The sequence below is a fragment of the Amphiura filiformis genome, chromosome 14, assembly GCF_039555335.1.
Source record: "Amphiura filiformis chromosome 14, Afil_fr2py, whole genome shotgun sequence".
NCBI classification, from domain to species: domain Eukaryota; kingdom Metazoa; phylum Echinodermata; class Ophiuroidea; order Amphilepidida; family Amphiuridae; genus Amphiura; species Amphiura filiformis.
Window position 1 is genome coordinate 60871115 of NC_092641.1, and position 11622 is coordinate 60882736.

The 11622-nt window shown below is 37.7% G+C and overlaps 1 long non-coding RNA gene across 1 annotated transcript in view; it reads right to left on the bottom strand.

The window, feature by feature from the left end:
• The window catches only part of LOC140170408 (uncharacterized), a 30461-nt gene extending 19185 nt beyond the window's left edge, over positions 1–11276 (bottom strand). The window contains exons 1-2 of the long non-coding RNA XR_011861541.1: positions 10794–11276; positions 3696–3805 (exon numbers count right to left, since the gene is read on the bottom strand). This is a non-coding gene — a long non-coding RNA (uncharacterized lncRNA). The remainder of the gene's footprint in view (positions 1–3695; positions 3806–10793) is intronic.
• Positions 11277–11622: the final 346 nt, after the last annotated feature.

Sequence of the window (11622 nt, forward strand, 5' to 3'; positions counted from 1 at the left end):
ATTATCCTATCAGTTCCACTTGAGCCATATCAAGTCCTCTTGAAAGTTTATGCTATTGATTTGGGTCATGGTATTGGAATGATGTAGGTTGTTGTGTTGTTATAGCAACAATCCCAGATTCTTGGCCATTCAGATGGCACTTTAGTGGGGTGCAGCCAATCAGGTCTCTGCTTTAATTCCATTTCTTTTGTTGTGTTCACACCTTTCTTAGTAAGTCACTTGCATTTGCTCCTCCGATCATGCTGGACCAAAAAATCCCACCCACCCTCCCAGTAGCTGGAAGGGTAAATCAGTTATCTCATTTGTCAAAGATGCTTCAATAAAAGTATGTCAAATTATGCTACTCTCCGCTTTGTCTGGAGTTTCTTCAAATCCTGAAGAATCTCGTCAGTAGATTGTCTCCACTTTCTACTACGCTGCGTTGTCTGGAGTTTCTTCAAATCCTGAGGAATCTCGTCAGTAGATTGTCTCCACTTTCTACTATGCTGCTTTGTCTGGAGTTTCTTCAAATCCTGAGGAATCTCGTCAGTAGATTGTCTCCACTTTCTACTACGCTGCGTTGTTGGGAGTTTCTTCAAATCCTGAGGAATCTCGTCAGTAGATTGTCTCCACTTTCTACTATGCTGCTTTGTCTGGAGTTTCTTCAAATCCTGAGGAATCTCGTCAGTAGATTGTCTCCACTTTCTACTACGCTTTGTGCTGGCTTAATGAATGCTTTGTCTGGAGTTTCTTCAAATCCTGAGGAATCTCGTCTGTAGATTGTCTCCACTTTCTACTACGCTTTGTGCTGGCTTAATGAATGCTTTGTATGGAGTTCTTCAAATCCTGAAGAATCTCGTCTGTAGATTGTCTCCACTTTCTACTACGCTTTGTGCTGGCTTAATGAATGCTTTGTATGGAGTTCTTCAAATCCTGAAGAATCTCGTCTGTAGATTGTCTCCACTTTCTACTACGCTTTGTGCTGGCTTAATGAATGCTTTGTATGGAGTTCTTCAAATCCTGAAGAATCTCGTCTGTAGATTGTCTCCACTTTCTACTACGCTTTGTGCTGGCTTAATGAATGCTTTGTATGGAGTTCTTCAAATCCTGAAGAATCTCGTCTGTAGATTGTCTCCACTTTCTACTACGCTTTGTGCTGGCTTAATGAATGCTTTGTATGGAGTTCTTCAAATCCTGAAGAATCTCGTCTGTAGATTGTTTCCACTTTCTACTACGCTTTGTGCTGGCTTAATAAATGCTTTGTATGGAGTTTCTTCAAATCCTGAAGAATCTCGTCAGTAGATTGTCTCCACTTTCTACTATGCTGCTTTGTCTGGAGTTTCTTCAAATCCTGAGGAATCTCGTCAGTAGATTGTCTCCACTTTCTACTACGCTGCGTTGTCTGGAGTTTCTTCAAATCCTGAGGAATCTCGTCAGTAGATTGTCTCCACTTTCTACTATGCTGCTTTGTCTGGAGTTTCTTCAAATCCTGAAGAATCTCATCAGTAGATTGTCTCCACTTTCTACTACGCTTTATGTAAGAGTAATTTATGCTTATTTGAAGTATCTTTTTGGCTTGATTGTTTTTGTCAGTGGATTATTTCATTTATTAATATTATTTTATAGTAAATTTTGGCTCACTTTTCAATAATTACCAGCTTATATAGGGATTTAAAGATATAATTCATTGATAGAGTTGGCATTGTTTCTTCTTTTGGAGATTTCTGTTTATTTAATAATTGCGTTATAAATATTGTTTTCCAATTCAATCCTCTGTTTGATCCAAAGAGGTATCTGTATTTGCTTAAGATGAAATTTGGTTAAATGTGATACAGAAGTCAATTCTTGCATGTCCAGCCTATATGGTTGGCTTGTTGTACACATTTTCCAATAATTCTTGTATTGTGTTATTAATAATATTTATTGGAAGATAAATAACTATTTATATTATGTCTTAACTGCTATGAAAGTGCTATGATTATTATATTATTATTATATTATGAAATATATCATTATTTATCATTATTTATCTCAATTATATTTATGTATATGAATATAAAATTGTTGAATGGTCATAAATAGCTTAATAAATGGTCCTCATGATCGGGAGGGCAATGCGGAGTCTAATCATTGCTTTGGTGTTGTGTTTTCCTGATGTCTCGAGACAATACAATTATGGCCGCAAAGTACAAAAATCACCGTTTTGCTTGGAACAGTAGTAGCTTTCGTGTGAACACATTAATTATATTGTGCTGTGAGTGAAATTTGCCGTATCAGTTGATTATATTTAGATACATTGTTTACATTAAAACAATAAAATTATGGCCGCAAAGTACAAAAATCACCGTTTTGCTTAGAACCGTAGTAGTTTCCGTGTAATACATCTTGCAGCAGGTGATCATATTAATTTTTTTGTGCTGTGAGTGAAATTTGTCGTATCACCTTCCTTTGATCAACCTGTTCAAATGCCGCTATCTTCAAAATGCAATGACAATTCCAATAAAATCAACACTTCAAGTAGTATAAGGCCGTGTAAAATTAATATTTTGGTTCTCGTCCCCTCCCTCCTCAATTTCTGGGATTTGTCAGATTTTTTTATTTTTTTAGATTTTTCAATTTTTTTAGACTTTGGAATGATTTATGAAATCTTCATACATATATATTTGTTTATTAGAGAACAAGCATCACTTCCAAGTCTTTTTGTGGTACTCTAGGGGTTTATCCTCAGAATCTCACATTTGAAAAAAAAAAAGGGCCTCATCGTTTCCTCGAGCACTGTTGGAGAAGACCGAAAACTACTGACAATGCTAATTTTACATTGAAAAAAAAAAAAAAAAAAAAAACACCTCCTCCCTCATCAATTCATGAAAATCCTCTGGACGAGAACCAAAACATTAATTTTATACGGCCTAATGATGTATAATGATGTATATTCATACGTAGCGGTAAATTTGAGTAGCGCGGAAGTTTAATTTTGCTTTTTATTCAGTATGATAGTATTTTGTTCGGTATAGTTTAAATTCTAAATAAAGCCGATTTTATTTTTGGACCATTTTCCTGAAAATGACTCATGTGTCGAGAACTATTATGTTGATACAGACTGTATTTGAAATGGGCTATTCCGTTTAAAATCCACACTACCCCTGTGGAAGATTTAGCTAAAGTCTTCCACAGAGGGAGTATGAGTTTCAAATATAGAATAGACAATTGGGTAACTTCCATTTGAAGTACTCACTCCAGTTGTAGAAGATATATGGATAGCCATAATACAGAGGAGTATGGGTTTCAAAATGATTAACTCTGACAAATTACATTCGAAAAACATACTCCCCCTGTGGAAGATATTTCCAAAATATTCCACAGGGGTAGTGTGGATTTTAAATGGAATAGCCCAGTGTATCACTATGAACCACAGTGGCCTCATTCCAATGGCATAGTTCAATAACCTCAATTTAACAATCATAATCCAAAATTTGACCTAGAGTTGCAGAGAATGAGTTTTTGTACCCAAATTGTCAAAGGTCGTTCAATGAATGTACATGTGTATTGGGGTTAAAGAATAGATAGATGAGCATGTTGTGGATCCTAGTGTATGTAGGTACATATTCAGAGGTAAAAGCACCCTGTGCACTTTTTTACCTATGAAAGGTGACTATTATGTCTTGCAAGGCGATGTAATTGTATTGAAGTTGTTGGATGCCAGTGGGTTTTCGTACCTTAAAAATAACCAGCCATGACAGGTATTAACTAATGCAGAATTTGCGTTCACCGCTGGGCTTGGAGCAATAGCATATATGTACTCTGTGACCGGCTAGATATGGACAAACTGAAACGAGAAAAGAAAGGAAACGTATAAATATGTTATTGTCTATATATACTTCATATACAAACACAACATGAAAACGCCTTAGACATACAAAAGACCCACTCCCCCACCCCACACATACCCACATGCACTCACTGTATTCGTTGACCGCATCCATAGTTTCCCCAAATCAATTAAACTAAACATTTTGAAACAGTAAGTTTTTCATGTCCCTGGCTCTTCCCTAGAAAGTAAGTACTTTGTCCTGCCTGACCAACAAGTTTTCTTGGAAAACGCTCTCACAGGCACAGTGCGTTTTCCTGTCCCGGGTTTACCCCGAAATAATAATGCTTTTAATCATACAAGTGCGCTGTACAGTGCGTTTGTCTATCCCGGGTAGCCCGCACAAAAATAATGTTATTATCAAGTGCGCTGGTACAGTCTCGGGGTTTCCCCAGAAAAAAAGTAGGCTTCCAATTATGCTGATATAGTGCGTTTTCCTGTCCCGGGGTTTCCCCTGAAAAAATAACTTGACTTTCAAGTGTGTTTGGTAAGTGTATAGCTATATATCGTGCGTTTTCTTGTCTCTGACCAAATTTCTATACTTTCCAGTCACTTAATTAAAATACGCATAATTTCCAATTTTAGCTAAGATGATTCGGGAAATTCATTTTGTTTTTAATTAATGTGGACTAAAAAGAAGTCCATTGATTTTTTGTTCAAATGTCGTATAGGGAGTGTAGGGTTTTAGTAAACACACGTCATTGACATTTTCTCTATGAAAATATTGCCGTTGTCCTAATTTGCTTCCTTCTATAGCATAAGTAGAAAACTCTTCATGGCCAAGGTTGATGTCCAGGACAAGTGCTACATACAATAGATCGCTAACGGCATACACGTGGCCACGTAAACACATGCACGAAACAGAAGATTGTTCAACAGCGTGGTTTGGCACGTTTTTATAGAAAGGTGTTATCTTTATCAATCAACTACATAAATGTGTAAGAAATTCTGCTGTATATGTCTTCTTCAAGTATGTTTTTTTTTAAATCTAAGGATAGACAGTGAATAAATTGGAAATGAAATCCCCAATAGAAATCCTCCTTTCGCGCGCACCTGCTCTCATGGTGTTATGTAACTCAAGTTATATAATATATACTTGGCTAAAATTATGCCGCTACAAATATGCTTTAAAAAAACCCAATATAATTATAAGATCGTACATTGTGGCTTTTAAACGAGTCACAAATTTAAATCAAACAACACTACAATGTGCACATTTATCCTTAGAGTAACACATCACCGTGCATTGTCACATTCCATTGCGACTTTTAATTGATAAAAAAATAAAAGCAGGATCAGACTCATTGCTAAAAACACACGAGTGTGTCTTCAGCATTATATTTAATTGACAAAATGAGTTTGGGTGTACTTCACTGCCCCGATAAGTTGTACCAGTGGGACTACCGAACAGGTGAATAAACTAGTGCTGACTGACAATTTTCCTTCTTCTTCTCTAGTTTTTTCCTTTCTTTCACTTTTCAATTTTTCCTACGGAATAGTTGAGTTTTGTCATAAAGAGATTAAATAGGTCTCTCGAATCCGTTTAACGGTTAGTGCAATCGACCACTATAATTTAAATGTTTAGAATAATGTGAAAAATAATAATAGGGAATAGAGAATAGAGGGAGAAATATAGACTATAAGAGAGAGTGAGAAAGCCAAAATGAAAGATGGAGAAGGGGGTGGGGGAAGCAATGAGAGAGAAGGAACGATAGAAAGAGGGGGTTAGCGGCAAAGAAAGGAGAGGGAGAAAGAGGGGGAGGGGAGAGAGAGGGTGGTAGACAGGTTGGAGATAAAGGGAAGGAGAGTGTGCGAACATGTTTTTCTTTTGGGGGTGTGGGGCCGTGGGGAAGTAGCTATCTGTAGGGGTTCGTGTGTGGGGTGTGTACAACATTTTTTATTTGATTTATTTTCCGATATGTTTTCACGGATCAAGTGTTATTTTCTTTATTTACCAGAATACGAGCACTTGCCTATACGTAGGCCTATACAGGTATACCCGGTACATATTGGGATCAGCAACAGACGATTTGAAATCGGCAGAGACAGAGACGCGAAACTGACAATAAGAGATAGCCAAATCAGAGACATGTGGAATTAAGGAGACAAAGACAGAGACATATTACCGTATATCCAAAGACACCCGTATAAAGTCACGAAAATATTATAATACGGTGCTGGTTAAGAACATCCACTTTTGCCATCTTAGAAAAAGGGTGACACAGGGGGTCTTCAGCAGTCCTCCAGGGAGCACCTGGAAAGGTAATTCTTTAGAGGACCTTTAATATAAAGAACCCTTGAAGAACCATTTTTATCGAGGGTGCTCACTGCGGACAAAAAAAACTAATGCAAAATTTGGATCTGGTAATAATATGATAACATTTAGCCTACAAGGGTCCAATGGCCAAAAAATAAATAACATTCAGGGGTAAATTAATACATGACACAGCTTTAATATTATCCTTTTCTTGCGTTACAATACAACTTTCACTCTCATGCTAATTGACGCATTTTTACTTTCAAACTCAAAGGTGATTATCTTTTAATTTTTTTCTTTGTAATCGCATAATTTTCCTTTGACAGATAACGCATCTTCAATAGAATAAAAACTAGCAGCGAGTTAAAACGTTAGTGACCGTAAGATGCTTTTGTTTTATCCCTACTTTGTTGAGCGAAGTGCAATAATTATATTACCTGTTTATAGTATAAGTCCTTACATGTGTAAAAGATTAAGCAAATCCAGTTATCATTTCATCATCGGATTTTCAACATGTTTGTTTTCTTGTTTGTTTGTTTTAAATAAAGTTCTAAGTTGCGCCTTTTTTTTTCTAAGAGCATATTCTCACCTAACTTACCGAGTAATTTAATTATACTTACGTTTTATTACAGTATAATCTTTAACATGTTTAATGCTGATAGTGGTATGACAATCTATATAAGAAAAGACTGCAACAATTAGCCTATTAAAAATTGACCAATCATCAGCATCGATTCTGCGCCCCTTCCTATACGATTAGGCTAGTCCGCAAGTCCGCATAGTACTTTCAGTGCTATCTAAACTGATTATAACTTACCCCCTTAATGTAAACAAAAACAAACTTTGACGTTTTATTGGGTGCTGACGGCCATATTCTTCGCATCGCATTGTCACGAAATAATGTGGACCGTAAAAAAGTTTTTATAGCGTTTCCAGTTGGCCAAACTGCCTAATTTATAATAGATATAATAGATTATAGGCCTAGTGAGTATCAAAACGCGTTATAACCTACTCTTTGTAAAACCCAGCATTTAAACTTTTTCTGCCATATTTTTCTAACCTTTTAAGAACGTTTACGAAAACGTTCATTTTGCCTCATGGGTTTTGACTTTCCGCATGCAACAGTTCAGGGTACCTTTACTCTTTCTGATAACAACTGTAGATGATAAATACCCCTGTGTTAATGCTGTAATCATGTGTCATCCTGCATTATAATTTAACTCTCTTCACGCGGGTCTCGACTGCAGACGACAAGTTTTTTAAAAAAAATCAAAAATTTCAGAAATGTAACTTTCATGACCATATTTGGATTCAGCATGAAAATGCATTAAAATGAGTACAAACAAGCCTACATGTAGTATAATTGATCCAGTAGTTCTTAAGATAGCTCTTGATATTTTGAGAAAATATTTCAAAACTTAAACTTTTTCCATTGAAGCGCGTGGCTAGCACGCAGAGCATTACCAGTTAGCCTACTGCAAGTGCAGGCCTATCGTGTATCGGAGGTGTGTTGTTTTAACATTGAAGTCATGGAAGTAACTGTCATGTATTATCTAGTATTGATGCGTAGAAAACGAAAGGGAACATGTGCTGTACTTTCTACCATTCACCTCGACTCAAATATCGCACTTTGAGTAAATACACTATGTCTATTGCCATTATTACTAGCTATTACTGCGTACCTATAGTATAAGGTACTTAGGCCCCTTGTGTAAAGCGAGTGGGGTGGCAGGTATCATATTTTAAATATGATATTTATCTAGATAGAACCCATACCATTCCTCATAAGTTGTGCATGCTTTGAGCACCTCAAACTTTTGACCATATTTTTTGTATTTTTTGGCTGAGTTTCAGTCGGGGTAAAAAGGGGGAAACCGAATTCCGTATTGTATTATTACCCGGAAAAACCCTGCGTTACACCCAAATAACTGATAAACCGAGTGACAACTGCTATAACTGGGTGGAGCAGTCAATGGGTTATATCGGTTATTGGGGTAGGCCTATAGCGTGTTTAAAAGGCCCTTTAGTAGGTCCCTGTATACATTTTATTCAAAATCTAAGAATACGTATACTGTAGAGCAGGGACGGATTTAAGCAGTGGCCCGGTGGCCCGGGGCCAGTTGATTTTGCCTCGGGCCAGTAAACTTCCAACAATGCTGGCCCGGCGGGCCACTAGATTTTTGATCCTGATATAACTCATATATGACTGAGGCAAGATATAATCAGTGATGGACACAATTGGACACAGTTTTTTATTAATGATTATTTTGTCTATTTATTCTTATCCTTGCGTTGCAAGCAAGTTGGAAATATACGGCCGCTTTTTACGGAGATGTAGGTCTACGTACTATTTCCAAGCTCTTTCATGCTCTATCTGATGATGATAGCGATATCGCAAATGCCGCATACTTGTACTTGAAGTGGCACCATAGATCCTGGAAAAAGTTATAGGGTCCATGGTGGCACAGAAATTAATAGAATAAAATAATGTTAACACACAAGTAACATGTGTCAAGTTTGGTAGGCTTAATTGGTAGTCTCTAACTTTAAAAGTCGCATTGGAACGTCACTGCAGGCACATAACCAGGATTTTTAAAACGTGGACTTTTGTTCAAAATTTGGACCTTTTTTGACCATCAAGGACTGACAACTTCTATTTTTTTGCTCGCTACGCTTGTGAATGGGTCATTTGGCGAGGGGGTGTTCACCACCTGCCCCCGGGTAACGGGCATGGGAACATGCTTCTTTATTTGCACTTTTTGCAGTAGAACATATTGAAAAAGTTGGGCCAGTAAATTTATTGCAGGGCCAGTAGATTTGCCGTTTCACTGGCCCGGAGGGCCAGTAGAAAACTGAAACCTAAGTCTGTCCCTGCTGTAGAGCCTACCAGCGCGCTTGAAAGTCAAATCATTTTTGCGTGGGTAACCCGGGACAGGAAAACGCACTGTACCAGCACACTTGTTAATCCAATTGGGGTTTTTTTCGGGGGAAATCAGCCAGCTTTAAGACATTCTAATTAAAACAAAAGTTGCCTAAATTTTTGTTACTGAAGTGAGCTTTAGTATAAAAGTAGGCCTACTAAAAAAGAAGCATTTTTCACATGAATCCAGTGCCGCCGAGAGCCATTACGGGCCCGGTGGCAATGTGAACGCACAGGCCCCTTTGATCAGTGATGACGGTGCAGAGGACTTCATAGGGGTGTGTGGGGGGTGGGGGTGTGTGGGGGGGGGTGTGTGTGTGTGTGTGGATGGGGAGCAGTGGCGTCAATTTCTTTGTGGCATGGGGAGGGAGGTTGGTGTAAAATCTTTGAACAGCGAAATTAGCATGTTGAGCTACCAATAATCAAATAATGAACATTGAAGGAGACATACGCGCGACGCACAAATTTGCAATCTGAAAGTGGCATTTTGCTCCCAGATTAAGTTCGTCTTAACAACTTCCACGCGAAGTGCAAACATTTTATCAATTTTAAGCCAATTTAAAGCCTAAATGATCTAAGTATGCCAACCGTTGAATCGCACAAATTAATTCGCGAAAATTTGCGGGCCCCTGAGGTCCCTTTTCTTTGCTTTTACTGCCCCATAGTAAAGTATGTTTTCTTCACTTTTTACGGGCCCCTAGGACCCCGGGGTAACGCACCCGGTTACCCTCCCTTGTCGGCGGCACTGCATGAATCTTTCTACCAAAGTCCTGCACCCCATGCTTTCAAAATGATTGACATGCCACATAATTAACGTGAGATTTGAAATTGATTGTTTGAATTTGGAGAAATGAAAATAGAGCAAAACATCATCTTTTGACGCATAATTTTGACTAAAATGTATCAATTTGTTTGACAATACTTCCCAAACGATGTAGTTACCATGGTAACCGTATACATATGGAGTAGTGTTGTCAAAAGCCATCAACTTGAAGGGAATTGTTCGCTCTCTTCAAACACAAACATCATCAAGAACATCAACTATAGAAAATGAGGTTACATTTATATTTCCACATGACTGTATTGCAGTTATATAACAAATAATAGGTCAACACGAAATTTTTCGCTATTTCCCACTTCAGTGAAAATCATACGCATAAAAATAAAACCCATTAATTACAATGAGCCTTTGGGATGCTTTATGTATTGAACCATGGACCCAGGAAGGTAAACTATACCTTTCCCATGTGTGTGCAGGCTTTATTGTTCTCAATATTTGAGCAAAAAGTCGGCGTCAATAAAATTGCGACCCCCTATTTCGGCAACAAATATTTTATGACCCCTCCCTCACCACCACCGATACACCTTACCCCCTAAACAGGCTAAAATTGTATTGAAATCAGTTTTTTTTTGAATAAAATAAAGACACCGTTTCACACAAAATTGCTACCTGCCCACATCTGACAACCTCTAAAGTGTATGCCCTTTATAAATGGCGTATCGCAAACAGTCAAATTTGTTACCCTTGGTGGCATAATACTTCAAAACTACCCTATGGCGAATCCTGATAACTTTCAATATCTTCTGCAGAAGATGTAGAGAAGACATGGATAGACAAATACAAACCACTACTTTCCTTACACAAAACATTTAATTGGCTGATTTTACCATTCATGTTATACTTCCAACTCCAAGTCAGCCAGCATGCCACGTAAATAAACACTAGTATATAAATAAGTTTAAGTGCGCAAAGAAACATCTTCACTTACCCGCATCAACGCCCCTTGTTAATCTCAATTCAATCGGTGTCATTTGTCTTTTTGTTCAAACAATCCTTGTAAATCATATTCTTCTTCTGATGATGCTAAACTCGATGTTAGTAGCACACCAAGAAATAGTTGTAAAATTAAAAGCATAGCGGTAGTTGTTCTGATCATCCCCATGCTTTAAAAAGAAGTCAGTTAGTTGTGGCCGCAAATGCCGCGGGAAATTGTGCTGCTATGATGGTGTCGGTTGTATCCTATCGTTTTGTTCCAATGTCCGACTGCACTGTCAACTCTACTTCGATATCAGCAAAATGTTAAATTTGACAGACGGAAGAAGGTTTTCAGTCTTCGGAAGTAAAAATAAAATTGAAAAATACTATTTCCCATACACTTTACTCTGCATTGTAAAGTATGCCTGGTTTGTTAATGTCTTAAAATTGAAAAGTTAAAACCAAAGGGAATATAAAAAATATAGTTGCAACAATGACAAGGAACTGGGACGCGAAGACGTACATAGGTTCCAAAGCCCCAATATGAAATAGTTAAATAGGTGAATTAAAGCAGCGGTGGCGTATTACACTGTTATGACGTCTTTATTCAATAACTTTTAAAGATGAGTGACACCCACTCTTTTAAGCAAATGGAAGACGTGTTTTCTTCTTTTTACTTGAAATGTATTACTTTAATATTTGTATTGGGTTAAATCCCGGTTTAAATTTCTTTTTTTTTAGTGAAATGGAGGAAGCCAGTGCAGGAAGGGGAGCGCGAGAGAGTTAGAGGGGGTGGAGGAGTAAAGAGATAGGGAGAGCTAGAGGGCCCCTGCGCAGGATCC